This window comes from Ostrea edulis, chromosome 4 (assembly GCF_947568905.1).
Source record: "Ostrea edulis chromosome 4, xbOstEdul1.1, whole genome shotgun sequence".
NCBI lineage: Eukaryota > Metazoa > Mollusca > Bivalvia > Ostreida > Ostreidae > Ostrea > Ostrea edulis.
Genome location: NC_079167.1, coordinates 31,981,327 through 32,003,956, shown reverse-complemented (window position 1 = coordinate 32,003,956; position 22,630 = coordinate 31,981,327).

Below are 22,630 nucleotides of genomic sequence, written 5' to 3'. Positions count from 1 at the left end.
TTCCTGGCATATCTTTAGATTTCCTGGGATATGCCTAAGAATACTGGATATTTATAAGCTTGCTGGAACATTTGTAAACTTGCTGTGATATATCAAAGGTTGCTGTAATATTTCTCTAAGCTTGATAAATATCCGAGCTTGCACGTGTACGTCTGTTATGCTTACACTTGTGTATGTGCCAATCCACAAATTAGAAAAAAGATGTAATCCCGATTTTGCAATGTGTTACTAGGATTTGAAATGTCACATCACTCTTTTCTGTTCTAAGAAATTACAGAGAATTATTTTGACAGAGGTTCTTAATTGGTTCTAAACCACAAATGTGGGACTCGTGTTCATGTTAAAGACTACATGAAATGTTACATCACTCTTTTCTGTAATAAGGTAGCAGGGGACAGTTTCGCACTATAGGCTTGGTCAACCTTTTCTTTAAAAACCTTTTCTTTTTTTAAGTGATATTACATGTGTAAAAATATACAGAATAATTTTAGGATACATGTCAAATGTAGCTGAGTGCTTAATAAAAATGTTGATATACAACATGTAAGTGTCACCATGATTCCTAGCATATAGATGGGTGCAAATACGAAACTAAGACACGTGGTCAGTTGCTGAAGAAATTCCGGTCAAAACATGCATGGTCCAGCAAAAGGTCTGTAGCTGAGAGGGAAGGTGGATGGCCCCATGTGAAATGTAGATTTTCAAGAAGGGCAGACAGGGTTTTTGATTGTGCACAGTGTCGAAATCCCCACGCTTGGTACTGTGAGAAAATCAAAGCAAAATTGTGAGACAGTAGGTGTGGCACGTTAAAGAACCCTCACTACTCAATGGCCGTTAGCACCGAGCATAGGCCTAAATTTGAAGCCCTTCACCGGTCTTGGGTACGTCTCCATATGAATGAAAAATTCTCAAGAGAGGCGTTAAACAAGATATAATCAATCTTCCGCGTGGACAGCATTATTTCGGGGTTCTTTTATCCCGTGGGGATCCGGATTAGAATAGGTCCTCAGTACACCTTACTTGTCGTAAGAGGCGACTGTATGGGACAGTCCTTCAGATGAGACCGCAAAAACCGAGGTCCCGCGTCACAGCAGGTGTGGTACGATAAAGAATCCTCTCTGCTGAAAGGCCGTAAGCGCCGAGCAAAGTCCCAAATTTTGTAGCACTTAACCGGCAATGGTGACGTCTCCATTGAATAATTCTCGAGAAGGACGTTAAACAATATACAATCAACCAATAGGGGTTCTTTTTCGAACAAAGGGAGGCAATATTCCTCTTTTGTTTAGGGAGTAGATAGAATACATCATTATGATCAGAAATCAGATTTATTAAAAAATATGCAAACGACAATTTCAAACCTTCACTGTAAGTAGAAAATGGAAATTTGGCAGATTGATCAATGTTCTCTTATCTGGATATACCAAGTAGGAGCAAGAATCAATGGCGAAATGTTGACCAGTATTTTGTCTTCAGATCTTCATGAAATTCGTCGTAAGTGTAAGCTCTTAAGATATTCATACATATGTACAGTGAAACTGTTTAGCACCTTACTCCAAGAACAATAACAGTAATCAAAATATATACGTCGGTCATATTTGTGTAAAATTGGGTAGTGGTCATTTGATGCGATTTCGTATTTAAGATTTTATAAGTGAACATATCAAAACGCCGAGCTCTAACAAATGACCGATGTAAATACATGTAACAATATATCATTTGTTGTTTAAATGTGCGAAGAATACGAATTTCTACAGCTGAAACATTGAATAAGTAGACTGTATGTTTGATGATTTGTCTTACTGTAGAAAAGTGCAACAGAACAAGTGCTGTTAACTTTAGATTACGATAGTGAAACGTTTGATGATTTTGATTTGCTTTAGTAAGTTAAAGAAACTTTCAGAAAATAGATATTAAGATTAATATCCAGAAAACAAATGATGTAAAAAGTATTGAATCTTGTTTTATTTCATGAATATCAACAAACATGCTCTACAATTTATATTCGATATAAGTTCAGATTTTAGGAGTATTCATAGATGAGAAAGTAAATCGACGTACTTCACAATTAAGATACAGATTTGTTTTCTAACTGGCAAGGTTAATTCACTTTAATGTATTTACTCAAGGCATCAACAGGATTATTAAAGAGTGGGCGAAAACATCATAAACTTTTGACTTTAACGACTGAATAATTTTTAAGATGAGTTTTGACCCCCTAGAATTGATCATAATGAATTCCAAAATTTATTTCACACGGTGAACTTTAAATGGAATACGGGTATTCAAATTATACATTATAGAAATTTCCTAATTTTAGCCATAGTGTTTTGAGACTGAAATGTCGTTAAGTTTATATGCTTTATCCAGGACGGTCGATGCGAGACATCACCGCTGACGCCGACAAAAACTTTGATGACAAAACATAACACCCATAGCCACAATTCATTGATGTACATATACAATGTTGACAAAACTTTTTCACTTTAATAAATGTAATTTACATTTGAAATTATTGAGGAGATACAAATAATTTCTTAATCTGCATGTTATAAATATGTCTGATTATTGTTTTTTTTTTAATGCATCCGTCTCTATTCATTTTTATACCCCCCGCAAACGAAGTTTGGGGAGGTATACTGGAATCACTTTGTCCGTCCGTTTGTCCGTAGACGCAATTTGTCCGAAGTTTATTTCTAATACCGCTGGACATATTTCATTCGAACTTTATGCACATCTTCTATATATTATGTAGTTGTGCATCTCCTATTTTCATTGAAATATTTTAACAGTTATAGAAGTTATGCACATTTTCTTTTCATGTTGGGGGTTGCGCACTTTGTCCAGAGCTTAATTCTAATACCGTTGAACAGATTTGATTCAAACTTTATTCTCATCTTATATATATAATGTAGTTGTGCATCTTCTATTTTCATTGAAACAGTTATGGAAGTTACGGACATTTTCTGGTTTGGTTGTACTTGTAGTAATAGACACAATTTACGCTCATAAGTCAATCAGGAATTGAAGAAGTGGAAAGAAGTTCAACAATGAAGTTCAACTACATTTCTTCTCATCCGTCCGTCCATCCGTTTGTCCGTAGACGCAATTTGTCCGAAGTTTATTTCTAATACTGCTGGACATATTTCATTCAAACTTTATGCACATCTTCTATATATACTAATGTCATTTATTTACTGACAAAATCAATGACAAAGTAAAGTTGGCATAACATAATGATCTTTAACAAAGTGAATATAAACTAAAGACTAGAAGAGTTGACCAGGGATTTGCAATCATACAGCCTAAAATGTGCCAAATAGTATTCATTGTTTATATTAAGCATATTTTTAATATTTCATGTACTGCTGTACTGTAGAATATACACTTCTGCATTCACATTGATTGTCCTGTAGATAATGTGAAAATATCCAATGTGCTTGCATTAAATATTTCCCATCATCTTATATGCCCCGCGGGGAGTATTAGGACAGTTCTAGTTCACATTATGATGGGACGTCATCGGATAAAAAATACGCTGTAAGTTGATGTTATTGTGGTTTTTCAGTATTTCGCAAATTCTATGATCTTTATAGTAATCTTATTAGTAAATACAAACTGTCATTAGGTCGAATACCGTGCGACATGTTCCATACCAATTGTTACATGTAGACCGTTCTTCATTGATTGGTTTGGACTAGGGATTACTCTGTTTACCTGATCAAGATATAGGGCTCACAGCGGATGTGACCGGTCGACAGGGGATGCTTACTCCTTCTAGGCACCTGATCCCATCTCTGGTGATTCCAGTACAACGTGTTTACCCTAATAAGATTGTTATAAGTCAATCTATAAAATGTCAGGGGTATTTTAGCGGTGTCTTTAACAAGTCCATGATTATTGTAGGAACCCCAAACTCTTCAGGAGTCCATCTCGTGTTGTACATGTATATACACCATACAGTAAATCGATGTCAATTTTCATCTGATAATGCTGTGAGCTACTATATGTATATGCAAAGATAAGTAAAATTAAAACCTTGTATCACACACTTCGCCCCGTTATCTGGTAGTGAACGATTCGTGTGTTTTCTCCCCTTTATATACAGAGGTTATATTTAGTGTGAACCTGAACAAAATAGCACTACAGCTACATTGTATAGTATCTAATTTTCATTATAGCTTGTCAAAGCTTTTACTACTGTGTATAATTAAATTAAATTAACTCTAGTATCAAATCAAGGCATAAAAGTTTTTGATGCAGTGAATCAAAGTTTTCAGTGGTCTAAATTTGATAATCCCATAGTAAATCAACCATAACATGTTTGCCGAGATAGTAAATTGAAGTATTTTTAAAAAAGTTTTTCAAAATGTCATTTTTATTTTTTACAAAACTAGAATAGCTTACGATAGAAAGGTATTTTTGTCGCGGAGGAACGATGGGGTAGAGCTTCTTTTTTTTGTTTTTTTTTTTGTTTGTTATTGCTGGCTTCATTTTTTTCTGGAGAATGTTAAATCTATTAGTTGCCATTATTTCTTCAATAATAGATAGGGATTTGGATTTGCCATATTCTCCTATCTTAAAATGATCCCACAGAGTGCAGTCTGATCGTTTGTAAATATCAAATTATCGCGAGACTTTTCCGCAGTTTTCGTACGTTGCATTAAACAGAAACAGGTTCTGACTTTTAATCAATTCAAACGCATCCATATTTCCCCAATCAGAGCGAAGGGGTATTAAGTGGTTGCCTTAAAATTTGTACATTTTTTTCAAAATTTAAAAAAATACATTTGTGGAAATTAACAATAGTGTGGCTTGTCGAAAAGTGAACATGTACAATGCGTATTATGACTGATGGGTGTTGTGTGCTTGGATAGCTCGTATCGGTCATTGCAACAATCGGTCATCACAGTTTCTTTCTTCTTCAGTAGAGCACCAATCAAAAGGAACCGAGTTTTAACCTTTGACGCCTCCGACCTGACATTTTAATTACTTTTGATATCCTATGGCTAATCGACTTACCTATGCAATTAATGTTGAGCATTGGTGGTGGAAAATTAAAAGGCGATATCTCGCATTACACATGTACATTATCTTTCTGTAAAATGAACTGCAATTGAACCCTCTCTATTCAAAGAGTCATACATTGGGAATCAATCAAATTTTCATCTATAGAAATGTATGAAGTTTAAAGAAAACGAATGTCATTTTACATCCATTAAGTAGTTCTCACGAGTGTATTTCAAACAGTGATATTTGTTGCCACTACATATTGCATTACAGTGGTCAGGCCACAGCAACACCGCAATGTGCAACTACTGTTAAACGCGGCCTTCCGAACCATGAAATTGTGCTGACAAATTTCATGCAGGGTTTTGTTTTTTTTTCAGGATAAATAACTAGGATAAAAAATAATATACAAAGACGCGACATGAAAAAACTGTCCCTAATGAAAATTAAAATGCACAGTCTTTCCCATTGGATACTTTTGATTTCTACATGATAAATTAAGGACATCATAATGTGTTCAATAATTGTTGAACACTCGACAAACTAATGCGACAAATCTGCAACAATTTTATAAATATATCTCCGTCTTTACGAACAATCTTTTAAAGAAACATTAAAGAGGCATACTATGCATTGAAATAGAATGCTGTCTGACGTGTTTCACACCGATTGTTAGGCCGTTCTTGGCACACTGATTTTGACTATACGGATTACTTCGTTTACCTGGTCAAGATATAGGGCTCATGGCGGGTGTGACCGGTTAACAGGGGATGCTTACTCCTGCTAGGCACCTGATCTCACCTCTAGTATATCCAGGAGCCCGTGTTTGCCCAATTCTCTATTTTGTATTCTTTATTGGAGTTGTGAGATTGATCACTGTTCGTTATCTTCACCTTTTCGTGCATCTGTGTACTGGAAGTTAACGCATGTACATAGTACTTTTTACACACATATGAAATTTTCATTAGCTTTCAGGATATGTGCTTGAATACTTTGTTAAGGTACAGAGTCTTTAAGGCGTGGAAATTGTCACATGAAAATGTTCACAAGAACGTGGTTTTATGAAAAGAAATATAGCGCACTTGGTATACAATTTCGCCTACATAAATACTTTGTTCTTGAATATCATTTTTTACAAATATTTTGCTATACAATGTCAGTTTATACATGTGTTTACCCAAATTACGTAATAAATATATCTATATGTAGATAGTATCATTATTTGATAAGCATAAATATCACCGTGATTATATAGAGTAACGTAATGGGCCTTAAAAATGCAAACTGTTGTAAAAGGCCATCCTAAACCAGAAATAAAACACTGAAATTGTTTTACTTGTGTATGACTGTACTTAAGTCCATTTGAGGAAATTTGGTTTAAGGTGGCCCTCTTGTTGGAAATGGCTAAAATATGAAGTAATCGTTCTCAAAATTTACCTTGAGATATAGCAGCCTGTCAAATGTGAAACCTTAAACTTACATACCTGGGTGGCATAGTGGTTTAGGTGATCGGTAATCATACACTTAAAGCATACATTCCGAGTTCAAGTCCAATACTTTCCCAATCTATTTTTTTTTTTTTTTTTGCTTTTCATCAGGGGGTGGGGGGTTGGGTATAAATTTCATTATGTGATACATATATTGTAACGAATATTAGCCATTTTCATCATAACTTCCAATATTTGCAAGTTACGACTTAAAGAAAAGGAATTTATTCTGAGATCACTGTATAGTTCCGTTTGTTTACACTAACCTGTTCCTGTGTGAATAGGATTTTCAAACCGTAATGTGGCTGACGAAAAGCTAAACAAGGGGACACAAATGCACATCATGTAATAAGTAAAACTAGGTCAAGGGAGGAAAATAACTGTTATACAATTTGACTTCTCAAAAGTAAATATAAAAACTCATGTAGCAACTGATATTTAGGCAAACCTAAACACTCGAATTATCAACCAAAGGCAAATGAACTGATGAAATCTATTAAAGGTGCTGCAGCCATGTCAGAAAAAGACAGTGAGCTAAGTAACCCCATTGTAAAAGGGTTGTTGTATGATATGAATGCACCTATGAAAATATTGTACTGTTCATCATTACACATAGGAACATGGTTTATTGATGAACGAACGACTCCTATAAATGGCAGTAATGCTAAACTGCAGCAGTTATTTATCTTGGCTAACGAACCATTGAAAACGTTGGCCTTATATTTAAAAATAACACGCCAGTCTATTATTGGAAACAGGTGTTTTCCTTTTAGATTTCTGAGTCGGCCGTTTCGTCAGCAAAAGCACTATTATACCTCTTTGGTATGAAAGAGAATTTAATCTTAAAATTCATACGGCCGGGCTATACATTATATACCTGTGTATCATGTTCAATGTGCATTATTCCCAAGAAAAAGATATTGAAGTAAACACTGACAGTTGGAAACGATGTTTCTTAAATCTATGGGGGTTGTATAAAAAATCATATAAACATGAACTTTCAATTCATTTGGGTACCGTAGTGATTTCAGTTTCTGTGGGTTACATATGCATTGTACGCATAGTTTTAGTAAGATACAATAACGTTAAAAGAGAATGCTTCAATGCTTTTTGCTTTATCATTTTTTAGGATTGAAAATATTGTAAGATTGTTTCGTTGTATGTACATTCGATCAGCACCAACTTATCTTCATTGCAAAGAACATCATTTCGATCAATAATTTTTTTTTATTTCAACCAATGAAAATATTGTAAATATTCACATTATGTATTTCCCCCAAATCCCTATATCGAGAGGAAATACATAGTCATGAAACAGAAAGTGATTTCAACCAAATGTGCCGCCTTCCACGGAAGACGGTAATCAGCAGGGGAAACTATAAGAAATCTTTAAAATACATAGTGTGAAAAAATGATCGAAAATAATTCTACACAACCAAATTCAGCGATGCCCCCATCAATTTTTGTAATTAAAAAATATGATCTTTTAAAACTCCGAGAGAAATCCAGGGGAAAATGTACTTTTGCACCGAATGTAAGCCGAGAACTTAAAATACACCATTCCAAAACAAGTCCAGCCGAGATTTTTTTCCCGCTTACATGCGTAGGGAATGACGAGGTTCTGGAAAACATAATTTAAAAGATAAGTATTTGTTAGATTCTAATATGCATTTTGAAATATATTCTGGGCAGAATGTTAGTTCTATTTCCCGCGGTTTGACGGCTACATGTAGATAATACTTATGCTAAATGTGCGTCCAGCAACCGACCAAACTTGTTAAAAATATCCCATCTCTAAATGACTCATAAATTGCTTTGTGTGTAGCCTGTTGGCAGGGGATGCTCACTCCCCCTAGGCACCGGATCCCACTTCTGGTATATCTAGGGATCCATGTTTACCCAACTCTCTGTTTTGTATTGCTTATAGGAGTTATGAGATTGATTACTCTACGTTTTCTTCACCTTTCATGTAACTGAATTAAAATTTGAATTTAACTAATTTATTTTTCAACACGTAGAGACGAATTTAGATTATAATGCCTCTGATATACCACTGCATAGGTGGATCCAGAAAGTTTCCAAAACGGTAATTGCATTTTCGATCAAGAAATATTGCTCAAGGGATGTGTGACCGGTTGACAGGGGATGCTTACTCCTCTGAAGTATGTGATTATTCCTGTAGTGTTTCCAGGGGTTCGTGTTTGACCCGTTATTGAATTTACACTCTTCATAGGATTTATGAGATTGATCACTCTCTGTTCGTTTATCTTTTTTCATGGTACTTGTTCTGTTTAACAGGGGAATGTTGCAATATGCCATAATGCATGTAGCACAAAGTAACCTTTTTATAATCAAGTTACTTTTCAATCCAAAAATGTGTATTTATGAGAGGGTACAATTCCTGTAAATGAATCACTGCATTGCACTGCTATAATCATGGTGAATTCGCAAGGGGTATAATTTATTTATGTTCATTACCAACCACGTGCTTAAGGATGTATGTTACATCGTCATAATGGCTGACGTCCTTTTTAAACATGAATGAAAGTAAAAATATCAGGAATATTTGTCGATTCTTTTCAAATATAATTGCCTAGCTGAGCAACTCAGTAGGATAGCATGTTGGCTGCTGAACTTCAGATCGCGGGTTCGATTCCAGAAGGCGTTTTGATTTGTTTTCCAAATTGCTCTCTACTAAAACTATTTCTTGACTAAGGAAAGTAAATTTTAAAGTTTTCAATTTCAAAATATTGTGGTACATTTCCTCCACTTTTCATTCATATCAAATTTCTCGGGTGTAGCAAATCTTCTTAAGGGGCATGGACACGATTTAAGCTGAAAATTTTCAAATTTTATTTTCCCTTTTTAATGTCTACGATGCTTAATTATGGTATTTCTAATAGTCAGCAAAAATTTGATTGATTGAATATTGTTTAACGTCCCTCTCGAGAATATTTCACTCATACGGAGACGTCACCATTGCCGGTGAAGGGCTGCAAAATTTAGACCTGTGCTCGGCGCTTATGGCCGAGCAGGAAGGGATCTTTATCGTGACACAGGGCCTCGGTTTTTGCGATCTCATCTGAAGGACCGCCCCATTTAGTCGCCTTTTACGACAAGCAAGGGGTACTGAGGACTTATTCTAACCCCGATCCCCACGGGACGCTAAAATTTGAATGCCAGTTGTCGAGGTACATGGGAGATACAGAGCTCAAAATTCTTTATTATGTGTACCATGTTTTTATTTACATGACGTAATCATTATTTCCTGAGCTATTGAAGATAAAGTTTTCATATTTTGTGTATTCATTCTTTGTGGCTAGACCTTCTTGTACTTTGGTGTTGACCTTGACCTGGAAGTTTGACCTACTTTTAATAAAAGTATTAACTATTCAATATCTCCTGAACTATTTGAGATAGAGTTTTAATATTTTGTATATGCATGTAGTTTTAGATTTTTTTTTATGTCTAATCAACCATGCATGATCAATGAACTCGTGACTTTGGTCTTATGCAGAACATAAGATCATGTTAGTCATATTGGTGTTGAAACATTTCTTTGATATGTGAATTCATTTACATTTATGTTGTGATCCTTTTGGGCTAAGTTGGGGCCACAGTATGGGGTCAAAATTTTTCTTGGGAATACAGATTGATAAATAAAAACCTTTAAAAATCACAACAGTTAGCCAAGGTGACTCAGGTGCGTGATGTGGCCCATGGGCCTCTTGCTCAGATACACACAGAAACTTCCGTTCTTTTAGTATAAAAATGACAGAAAATGTACACAATGCTACCCTTAAAATTCCCTAACGTCGCAAACCACGACCAAAATGTTCGATCCTCTCGAATTCTGGAGAGAGCTATATGCATGCGGACCGTGGCTTGAGGCGATGCTGTGATACTGCCAATAACACATCTGTCATCATTGATTGGAAAATGTTCGTATTAGCTTACCATGGCCTTGAAATTCAACCCATTACTTCAACACATTACTATTTATTAGTTTTGTTACTGTCTACATACTCTTGTTGGGTTGTTAAGTCCTTAAAAGAGAAGGCGACGCCAAGCCTTCTATGAACTCGTAATTTAACAACCCGACAAATTTTGTAGATTGTTAAAGTTCATAGAAGACTCGAAGAATTCAACAACGTTTTGTAGACAGTCATTAATAAACGTTATATGAAAAGGTAAAGCTAACGAACACTGATCTGATCTCATAACTCCTATAAGGAATACAAAATTAAGAGTTGGGCAAAAAAAGGACCCTTGGACACATCAGAGGTGGGATCAGGTGCCTATGGTAGGAGGAGTAAGCATTCCCTGTCGACTGGTCACACCCGCCGTGAGCCCTATATCTTGATCAGGTAAATGGAGTTGTTCGTAATTAAAATCAGTGTGTAAAGAACGGTGTCAATTGGTATGAAACACGTCAGACAGCATTTTACCCAAGGATGGGTTGTATTGGTGAATTAAATCGTTATTCTGATACATATAAACCAGTAAGGCCAAGTCAGTAATCGAAAGACCAACACAACGTCTCTTTTCCAGGTAAGCTCATTCTCGAGAATATGCTGTGATATACATTTTTGTAAATCATTAAAAGAAGAATGGAAGCAGAAAAGCCACCAAGACTTGTAGCATCACAGACAACCAAAGTTCTGTCATTACCAATCAGTTTTGCGCTATCAAGGCAAATTGCATTGATTCCAACTCAACGCCTTATCTAGAGGCTGTAAATACGACACTTCCAATGTATCAAACATATAGCTAGCTAAGCCTCAAAGGAACCACCAAGTTCAACCTCAGTGGCTATATGTATGAAGTAAATAAGAATAATCGCGAGACCGTGAAAAGACCCACTGGAAAAAACGTTCCCTTCATGTTGCATGGATGTCTAAAGAATGACTAAAATTTCCACTCGGATATTGGCCAACGATAAGATATTTTAATAATGTTACAACTGTTACTAAAACAGACAAACATGTTTCATAATCAAAGAAAGTACATGCCTATAACCTCTAATTTGTCTGAATTATATCACGAATCCATTCTTCGATACTTCAATTTCAATATCTGAGAGTATGTTTTATTTCCAGACAATCTATACTTATAAATTAACAAATTTTGCCAATAAACTCCGAAACGCGTGCTACAGAGTTCCTGTTCCATATGTGAGGTGAAGTCCGCAAGCTATAATAGAATCTTACTTGATTAGTAAATATCGTAACAGTAATTACAAACCTACTTTCGTTTTCGATAAACTACCCTGAAATAGCAAAATTGAGAGTAAGGTGGCTGATCTAAGTCAGTTTAAATGACAACTTCAGATTTAATACGATATGAAGTTAATCCGTTGTTTATCGATTCTTGATTTTGATTTTACAGAAGAAATAAGTTTTGATAATTGTTGAATAAATGAAATATGCCAGTTTGTTTCTTCAATCCGTGATTTTAGTATTGAAGAAGCCTTATGGAAATTTCCAGAACGAAGTCTACAACCAATTGCACATTATCGAGTCTTTCCGGCAACACAACAAGTTGCGATTGGTTTACAACATGATCAGCATAAAATTGATATGTAAGCATAAAATTGTGTAGGTGTTCAGTGTTAGTTATACTTATAATAGTTTTTGACTAGGCCCATATTTATCATTTTATGAAGATTTATAATTGTTTTACTTATATACATCTCATTCAACGAAGGACACCCCTCCCGAGACCAACGATCTGACACATCGATAAATTTTCAAATACGATATTCATCTGATATTTTCGATGTTCTTAATTTTTTCCGTGATTATAGATGTCACTGTTACGACTTTTTATCATAATTGATTAACAATTACTGATATGTACAAACACACTGGATAAACACAAAAAAAGTTTTTAATTGAACATATTTGTGAGGATAAAGATCTTGAAAGTAAGTAATAAGTCGAAAACTGTCCAATATGTCAGATATCGAATGGTCCTGGACTGTTCTGGGAAGTTTGCGCCTTATAATTATAACTTAAAACGTTTTACCGAAATTAGGTCGTACACTACCTGACAATGTCCAAGAAACCAGGCCATGTTTACAATATAGCAGTGTACTTGGTTTCCTTTATTTATATAGTACATTATGTTTTCGATTATTGTGTTTGACGAGAAGAAACGACGTGTCTTCATAATTTTGCCGTTAATTTGTCGTACTGGACAACAACTACCAAATTTTAAACACAATCGCAAAACTGAGTTTCAAATTTTGAAATTAAGAACGATCGTTCATTTTGTCTTTCGTCAACTATTTAGCATGACGGATTAAGATTGCATTCGTAAAATCCTTATTTAATTTTCAATACGGTGAGAGATCATTTATATTAGATAAGGAACATTTAATTTGGAGCTACCGAATACGGCTTTATTGGTTATTATTTAGGATGAAAGGTGAAGATAACGAACAGTGATCAATCTCATAACTCCTATAAGCAATACAAAATAGAGAGTTTAGCAATATACCAGAGATGGGAACAGGTGCCTATGAGGAGTAAGCATTCCCTGTCGACCGGTCACACCCGCCGTGAGCCCTATATATTGATCATGTTAACGGAGTTATCTGTAGTCAAAAATTAGTGTGCCAAGAACGGCCTAACAATCGGTTTGAAACAAGTCAGACAGCATTTGACCCAATGATAGGTTGTATTGGCAAACTAAATTGTTATAACGACCATAGCTTTTGCGAAATGCTGACTTTAAATGAGACTATTAAAACCCCTGCACCTTCAACTTGTTTGTCAGTACCCTGCCTCGATTTGAAAACTGATCATACGCAGAACAAGCTCTTGCGTATCGAATCAGTTGAGATATATAAATACCAAATGCAGATAATAATGGAATATTGCTACATAAATATGGGAAGCTGACGATGGAGAAGCTGAAATCACCCCGTTTATCAAAAAGTTGAGTTGTTAGTTTGCCGTTAATATCTATTTTCAATGAAATATTTAAATAAGAAGCAGAAGTGGATGACTCTGTGGTGTCTTTTATTTCGAGTTACAGGGATATATCAAATCGACATATGAATGAAAATTAGCATTATTAATAGATAAAACGTCGAATATCTACATATGTAAATCTCGCATTGAAGGTCACAGCAAGATATTTTTTCTTCTCACGTTGAAGGTTTTGAATAAATTCTGCTTCATATGAATATAAAACAGGTCAGCTAACAACGGAGCACAATTCGTGTCCATGGGAATTGCAACAGACTGTCAGCACAATTCGTGCTCATGGGAATTGGAACATACTGTTGGAAGACCTAATTACCAAAGACTGCACAGATATTGTCAATAAGGAACTGCAGCATATTTTTTATTTCAACTTCAGAGTACTTGTTCATGGAATCAGAGTGGTGTTTAACAAATTTTTTTTCGGGTTACTGATCACTAGATATGAATATTTCCCATTTCCATTTCTGTTTAAGAAGCAACTGTCTATAATGTTAAAAAGTCTAGTCTTTAATTTATCAAGAGGAATGGTCGTGTAAAGTATAGAAAAGTCATACGTTTTGATGTTGTTGATGTGAGAAAAACTTTACGATTTCAAGTTAAGGTTATGGAGATAACTTGAAAGATAGGTCAAAGCCTCTTCTGCAATCAAATCCGAATTCGATACATTGTGCACTTATTGTACGTGAGTGGAAACATTTGTGTGTAGTATTCAGCAGACAGTGAATCGTTAAATCAGACTGAGTGTGAAATATACTGTACGTTATTCTGACAAAGATTCATTAATCAAGAGATACATCTAGAACACGTTCGTTATCTTAAGCATCAAAGTTGAATATGGGGATTTTCTCGAGGCGTTGCAGAATCAATTCTTATTCTGGGGTGAATAGTATGTTAATGGGGGCTCATTTGGAGTTACATATTCTCTATGTTTTCCAGAACAAAATACCGGTACTATTGTAGGGGTAATTAAGTTTGAATATTTAGAGTGCTTATATCGGGAAAAAAATCCAGAGAAACTTTTCTTTAGATATTTATGTCTATATAGATTAAAATTGACCCGACCAGTTTAAGAAAATGCTATATGAAACACTTAGCAACAGTATATATACAAGGAATTACCATATAAGCATATCAAAATTCGTCATCTACGGAGATGGATACAGATATTTTCCCGAAACATGTGACTTACATATGTAAGTTTCCATTTACGATTCAGAGATCCATGCATCTTTATATTTACAATGTGCGAGGTTTTAAAGAAGGTGAGGAATTTGTGCTGTTTTTATATCATTTGTTTTATTTTTCTAAAAGTTGAATATCTTGAAAAAGCATTTTACCGTAGAATATGAAGTGTTTGTTTCTCTGTAAAACACCCTTTTTAAAAAAAGATCCTTTGAATGAAATCTCCAAATCAGGTGTTCTGTATCACGTGATAAAGAAATCCATACTGGATTAACCGAGTCCAGAGCATGGACTTGTTATTTTACAAAGAATCGATGTCAGCGAAAAATGTATTCTCGATATGAAATAAATATTCTTGCTGGAACGTGAAATTGAATAAAAGGCATCGAAATAATCTAAATTTTAATTACCCTCGATTTATATATATATAATTTAATTCTTATTGTATCCTTGTCTCCGATTGGTCAATTTCCAATTGAGGAATGCAAGTTATTTTTGTATAACCTGGTTTGGCATGGGGGCACACCCCCTTGACAACCAGAAGCCGGAACTATTTTTCTCTCTCTCTCTAAATTTACATCGCAGCACTGTTTTCAGCCTACTATGGAATAGAAAGTCAACATGTACAATAAGATACTTCGGTTTGATACACATGTTGTTTTCTCATTGACTCTGTATGTATAGATTAAAACAAAGATATTATATTCGAATTAATGATTTGCCAAGTAAACATTATCCTGTTCATTTTGAAATACATTTCTCACTGGGGGGGGGGGGGGGGGGGGGTCATTGCTTGATCCGTCTTTCAACAAAGCAAACAAAAATTCATACATCACATTTTATCACATGACGTCAGACACATTGACATGTGGATCGCAATTTGTCACTTGCTTACATATTTTCTTGTGTCGGATTTACTATTACCGATAACGTTGCATACAAGGGTAAGTTTTCATGTAGCTGAAGTTTTCACAGAGTTAAAGCCGCAAATTATTGCATTTTTTGATAGATCTATTTGAAGATTTATTTTGGGTAGGTACATGTATAAACAATGCTATTTCCCGTATTTTCTCAATCTGTCGGAGACGAGCGACTTCAAAGTCGATCTCTATATAAAGGACAGCGAAATACGCATTGCATGCATAGTCTACACATATTTTCTATCATGACAAACTTCACTTTCGATACAATATTTTGATAAATGGCTAGGCTCCGTAGAACTAAGATTAAAGATGGCGACCTTCACATCGAGACGCTTTGTGTCGTTGCTAAGTGAATCATTGCGCAGCTCAGTTGACTTGTATTTTTCCGACTTTATGTACATTTTGATAAACGAAGTTTAGCATCTTTGTCTCTTGTATTAAATTATAAGGAATGACTTTAATTCTGGGGCAAGTTATACGAGTATAACCTGGTTTGGGTCAGTTTACGGTTTTTTTTAATCCGCGAATTTACTTCTGGGGCAAGTTATACGAGTATAACCTGGTTTGGGTCAGTTTACGCTTTTTTGTAATCCGTGAAGCGGATAACTCGTATAACTTGCCCCAGAATTAAAGGCATTCCTTAAATAATACTTGATATGAATATGTACATGTAACTATCGAAGCTTTTTATTTTATGTCAAAACCAATTTCCATTTACTCCATGTCTAAGTGGTGACATTGAGGTTAGATTAAATTTTCATGTGTACGTCCTTCATTCTATCTTTAATAAATCGAAGATCTTTCATGCAAGACACATTTGTCACTAGTCAAAATGTGTTGTTGACGTTTGTTTGTTTGGTTCTTTCCTCATTCGTTTAGCGGTCAATATACACTGTACATGTACTGATAAAAACCATCAAAGAAGTGAATTTTAAAGGACATATCTGTCTTTATTACGAATCAGACATGAAATCAATTACTTTGAAAAGCTATTGATTAAATTCCATTACTTTGAAATTTCATGATTACAATTAAATTACTTCTCTCTTGGATAGTAATTGATTAAGTTACAAAAATTATTACTTTTTTTCCTAAGTAATCATGATTACATCTGAGTACTTTATCAAGAAACGTTTTGATGAAGTGCATACTATTACTATTTATTAGGAAAATATATACATAACATTCATTTAGAAAAGTGTTTCAGCATTTTAAATTGCATTAGTTGATGAAATGTTTTCCCCCAAATCAGGATATTTTTGCCGAAAGCTCATGCATTGTGACTTTCAATAATGGAAAGTGGCATGAGGTCCCCAGCAATGAAATGAAGGAGAGCACTAGTAATGTTGCGTTGTCGAGGATCTGAGGAATACTTTTACCCGGTGTCCAATGACAAATTGTTCTTTATTTGGTGTAGAAGACACTTCCTGTTGTTTCAATCCCTCTGTTTTCTGTGAATGTGAATTAGCTGTATCATTATCCACATCACATTTTAGCAAATAGCAGGTTTGACTTTTAAATTTAGGTTTTGCTTATAATTTGTAAGTCCTATAATTGATTTTTTAAAATGATTTACTATATTTAAATGATTTTTTTTTTTGTATTTACAGATATCACGAAAGTGCCTAGTTTGCATTTACATGTAGCTTGAAAATAACGACCAGTGATAAAATAAAATACGTTCCTATCAAACGCTCCGGATGTTAAGTAGCCCTTCCTTGAATTTAATGACCAGAGAAGCGTTGCTTTTATGCCGACGATCACAATGATTTTATAAGAAGTGCGTTATTGTTTAGATGATTTTCTTTAGTGTGATGGAATGGACGCATGTATATATCTGAAAATAAAAGAACCAAACGCATTTTAAATGAAACGCCTTCGTCTTGTTTAAAATATCAGATAATCAAATAATTTAGCAGTATAGGATATCTACGAGCGCAAATAGAGCAATTAATATTAATGCACTACAATTTTACACAGTAGAATTTAGAAAAATTTCAGAAGAAATGAAAATGTTATGGATACAGAAAAATATATTGATAATTGGTTTAAAAGTTTATTAATTATATTATATTCTAAAACAGATTTACATGACTATTAGAAAACAGTACAGTTGATTACCTCTCTTTGTCGGACTGTGTGCTCACTGTGAACGTGTGGATAAGAAGTAAATACGAGGTATTCCAACCGTGTACTCGTCGTGAACGTGCTGTTTGTACACAAGTGAATGCAATGAGCGTGTTGTTTGTACACAAGTGAATGCAATGAGCGTGTTGTTTATACACAAGTTAATACGTTGAGCGTGTTGTTTTTACACTAGTGAATGCAATTAGCGTGTTCTTCATACACAAGTCAATACGTTGAGCGTGTTGTTTGTCCCAAGTGAATACAATGAGCGTGTTGTTTCTACACAGGTAAATACAATGAGCGTGTTGTTTCTACACAGGTAAATACAATGAGCGTGTTGTTTCTACACAGGTAAATACAATGAGCGTGTTGTGTGTACACAAGTGAATACGTTGAGCGTGTTGTGTGTACACAAGTGAATACAATGAGCGTGTATTTTGTACACAAGTGAATACAATGAGCGTGTTGTTTATACACAAGTGAATATAATGAGCGTGTTGTTTGTACACAAGTGAATACAATGAGCGTGTTGTTTGTACATAAGTGAATACAATGAGCGTGTATTTTGTACACAAGTGAATACAATGAGCGTGTTGTTTGTACACAAGTGAATACAATGAGCGTGTATTTTGTACACAAGTGAATACAATGAACGTGTTGTTTGTACACAAGTGAATACAATGAGCGTGTATTTTGTACACAAGTGAATACAATGAGCGTGTTGTTTATACACAAGTGAATACAATGAGCGTGTTGTTTGTACACAAGTGAATACAATGAGCATGTTGTTTGTACACAAGTGAATACAATGAGCGTGTTGTGTGTACACAAGTGAATACAATGAGCGTGTTGTTTGTACACAAGTGAATACAATGAGCGTGTTGTTTGTACACAAGTGAATACAATGAGCGTGTATTTTGTACACAAGTGAATACAATGAGCGTGTTGTTTGTACACAAGTGAATACAATGAGCGTTTTCTGTGTACACAAGTGAATACAATGAGCGTGTATTTTGTACACAAGTGAATACAATGAGCGTGTATTTTGTACACAAGTGAATACAATGAGCGTGTTGTTTGTACACAAGTGAATACAATAAACGTGTTGTTTGTACACAAGTGAATACAATGAGCGTGTTGTTTGTACACAAGTGAATACAATGAGCGTGTTGTTTGTACACAAGTGAATACAATGAGCGTGTTGTTTATGATAAACAAATACAATGAGCGTACTGTTTATACACAAGTAGATACAATGAACGTATAGTTTGTACTAGAGTAAATACGAGATATTACAGGCACACTGATCTATTGGTTCATAATCTAAACACTATTGCAGCAGTGTAAGTCGACATAGTGACTATAAAACACTTGCTTGGGAATTACTGAATAAAACTCAACTATTGATTCATGTATGCCTCCTATGAGAAGAAACCGTCTAAGCAGTAACAAAATAACCCAACACTGTAATGCAGTTTTGTCGAATATGTCATTTATTGAATGACATAAGGTAAATTGTTAAGTAAAATGGATAACAAACCATTAAGGGGGATCACCTGAATAAACAATACCTGCTGAAACATGTACATAGGTGTCAGGTAAAGTGTGATCCCCCTTTGAGACTGACTAGAAAAATACATGTAGTGAAAGTACAAATACAAGTTATAGAGTACATGGAACATGCATACAATATATACATAAATGAGTTAATCCTTGGAGGCTTCCAAAAATTTGCGCCTTGCAAAATACCACCAGATTATATTGCAAATAAAACAAAATCAAACCTGCAAACCTTGATAGTAACAATATGCAACTCTATATAAAGAAACAGTATTGACAAAGGGTGGGTGGTGGGTTTTATTTTCACAGCATAATAACAGGCTTTGGAAAAGGACGCTTGGAAGAAGGACGCTATCTAAACAAAGAATTTGATTGGCTCAAAAATCCGTTACTATCCGACGGTGTAAAAAGTTACAAATTTCTCAAAGCGGCATATATTGAATTATCTGTTGATAATATTGTTTTATACCTCATATGAGAAGAAACCGTCCAAGCAGTAACAAAATAACCCAACACTGTAATGCAGTTTTGTCGAATATGTCATTTATTGAATGATATAAGGTAAATTGTTAAGTAAAATGGATAACAAACCATTAAGGGGGATCACCTGAATAAACAATACCTGCTGAAACATGTACATAGGTGTCAGGTAAAGTGTGATCCCCTTTGAGACTGACTAGAAAAATACATGTAGTGAAAGTACAAATAGAGGTAAAACTCAACTATAGATTCATTTAAAATTCGTTTATCATTAATTCTACAATTTTTAAAGTCTACATCAAAGAATGTTTCTTATCACATTTGAAAAGCATGATTGAAATAATCAAATATTTCACAAAATCAATAACATTTTAAAAATCCTTGCAAAATTAATATAAATTGATTATTCATTCATTGAAGTTAATATATTGATAATAAGATCTTTTAATAATACATTGCATTTTCAAATATAAAAAGTGTTATTCATCTAACCATCCACGAAGGTCAATCTGAGGTGAATAACATGATTGACGCTGTACATTTATAGTTTATACAGATCCTGCACCCACACGTTGTTGACACCTTCAACTCCAACAAAAGCCATTTGCTGTGTTTGATGACCGTTTCATGGGGAATATTTTAATACATATTAAATCAAAATCGCAATTTTTCTGCAGACGTGAATATTTGCTTTTAGGCCTTCGATATTGAACGCGGTGGTGGTAGGGTGGTAGGGTGGAGATGCTAGTGTTTTTGTCTCTAGTCATTACATAATTACTTTATAATTCACATGATAGAGAATTCAAATGTTCTGAACTGAAATATATTGACCCTAACTTTATGTTAAATAAATTTCACGGTCAAAGAAATAATGTCACTTTGTACATAAATTACCCTGCCAATTTCCAATGAAAGATGAATAAACACCCATACTTTTATCAGATAGAGAGCATTTTTAACGCAGTTTATTTATAAAAGAATAGAGCATATAAGTTTGTGAAATTCTTATCATTTTCTTGAAAACAGACGCATAGAGCCGGGGAAGTAAGGATTTTGTAAAGTAAGCTCATCCTAATTTTGGATTTTGATGTTTGTTCAAAATATCTAATAGTCTTTTTCTTTTTGTTTGTCAAGAAAATTAGAAACTGTGATCTCAACTTATCCCCCAGGTGCCTCCCGTCACATAGCAAAACGATGTACAGCTTATCTCCCAGGTGCCTCCCGTCACATAGTAAAACGATGTACAGCTTATCCCCCAGGTGCCTCCCGTCACATAGCAAAACGATGTACAGCTTATCCCCCAGGTGTCTCCCGTCACATAGCAAAACGATGTACAGTTTATCCCCCGGGTGCCTCCCGTCACATAGCAAAACCTACAGCTTATCCCCCAGGTGTCTCCCGTCACATAGCAAAACGATGCTACAGCTTATCCCCCAGGTGCCTCCCGTCACACAGCAAAACGATGTACAGCTTATCTCCCAGGTGCCTCCCGTCACATAGCAAAACGATGTACAGCTTATCCCCCAGGTGTCTCCCGTCACATAGCAAAACGATGTACAGCTTATCCCCCGGGTGCCTCCCGTCACATAGCAAAACCTACAGCTTATCCCCCAGGTGTCTCCCGTCACATAGCAAAACGATGCTACAGCTTATCCCCCAGGTGCCTCCCGTCACACAGCAAAACGATGTACAGCTTATCCCCCAGGTGCCTCCCGTCACATAGCAAAACGATGCTAAAGCTTATCCCCCAGGTGTCTCCCGTCACATAACAAAACGATGCTACAGCTTATCCCCCAGGTGCCTCCCGTCACATAGCAAAACGATGCTACAGCTTATCCCCCAGGTGCCTCCCGTCACATAGCAAAACGATGTACAGCTTATCCCCCAGGTGTCTCCCGTCACATAGCAAAACGATGATACAGCTTATCCCCCAGGTGTCTCCCGTCACATAGCAAAACGATGATACAGCTTATCCCTCAGGTGCCTCCCGTCACATAGCAAAACAATGCTACATGTTAAGAAAATACCGTGTTTTAGTACGTATTACTACAAATTTGAATACATGTAAAGTTCTCATGTAAAAACAAGCAACGATAAATTAATTGCATTGATCTATCAAACATATACAGTTTCGAGCTATTTCGAACGAACTTTGTTCCCATGGAGATCCGAGAAAGATCCCTCCCTGCTATGCGCCGAGCGTACATGTAGGTATACAATTTACATCCCTTCACTGGCAATGGTGACGTCTCCATATGAGTGAAAAATTCTCGAGCAGGACGTTAAACAATATACAATCAATCAACTGAAAGAAATTTTGACAATATGCCTACATGTATATACATTGTAATAACGTACCTTGTGATTTGATTAAAGCAACACAAGCTGTAACTTGACGGTATTTTTTCAACTATCCAATTATGCACCAAATAACACCATCTATCAGTATAACTGATATAATACCCAAGATATGAAGAAAAATTCAGCAAAATAATCAAGGAAATATTTTTTGAGAGCATACCTAGAATGAGCGTTTCATATAAACCGCAATTACGTCGTATACACGGACATGGAAACAATGATTGGCGAACACAATCGGGTTGCCTAGACTGAGATCATATATAAAGACAGAAATTGACGTAATTAACTACAAGTTTCGTTTGTTTTAAAATATTACATCGTTTCCTGAATGACAAGAAGTACCATAAGTATAAGAAAACGATAATTATTAAAATGCGCCACTCAAATGAAATTTTGATAGTAAATTTTGTACAGAATTGGCATGTTAAATTGTTTATAATCTGACTCGTGATCAGTGCTTCTCTTTGGCTTTTTTTCCGAAATGTGTGCATCCGAGGTCAATGGATATCGG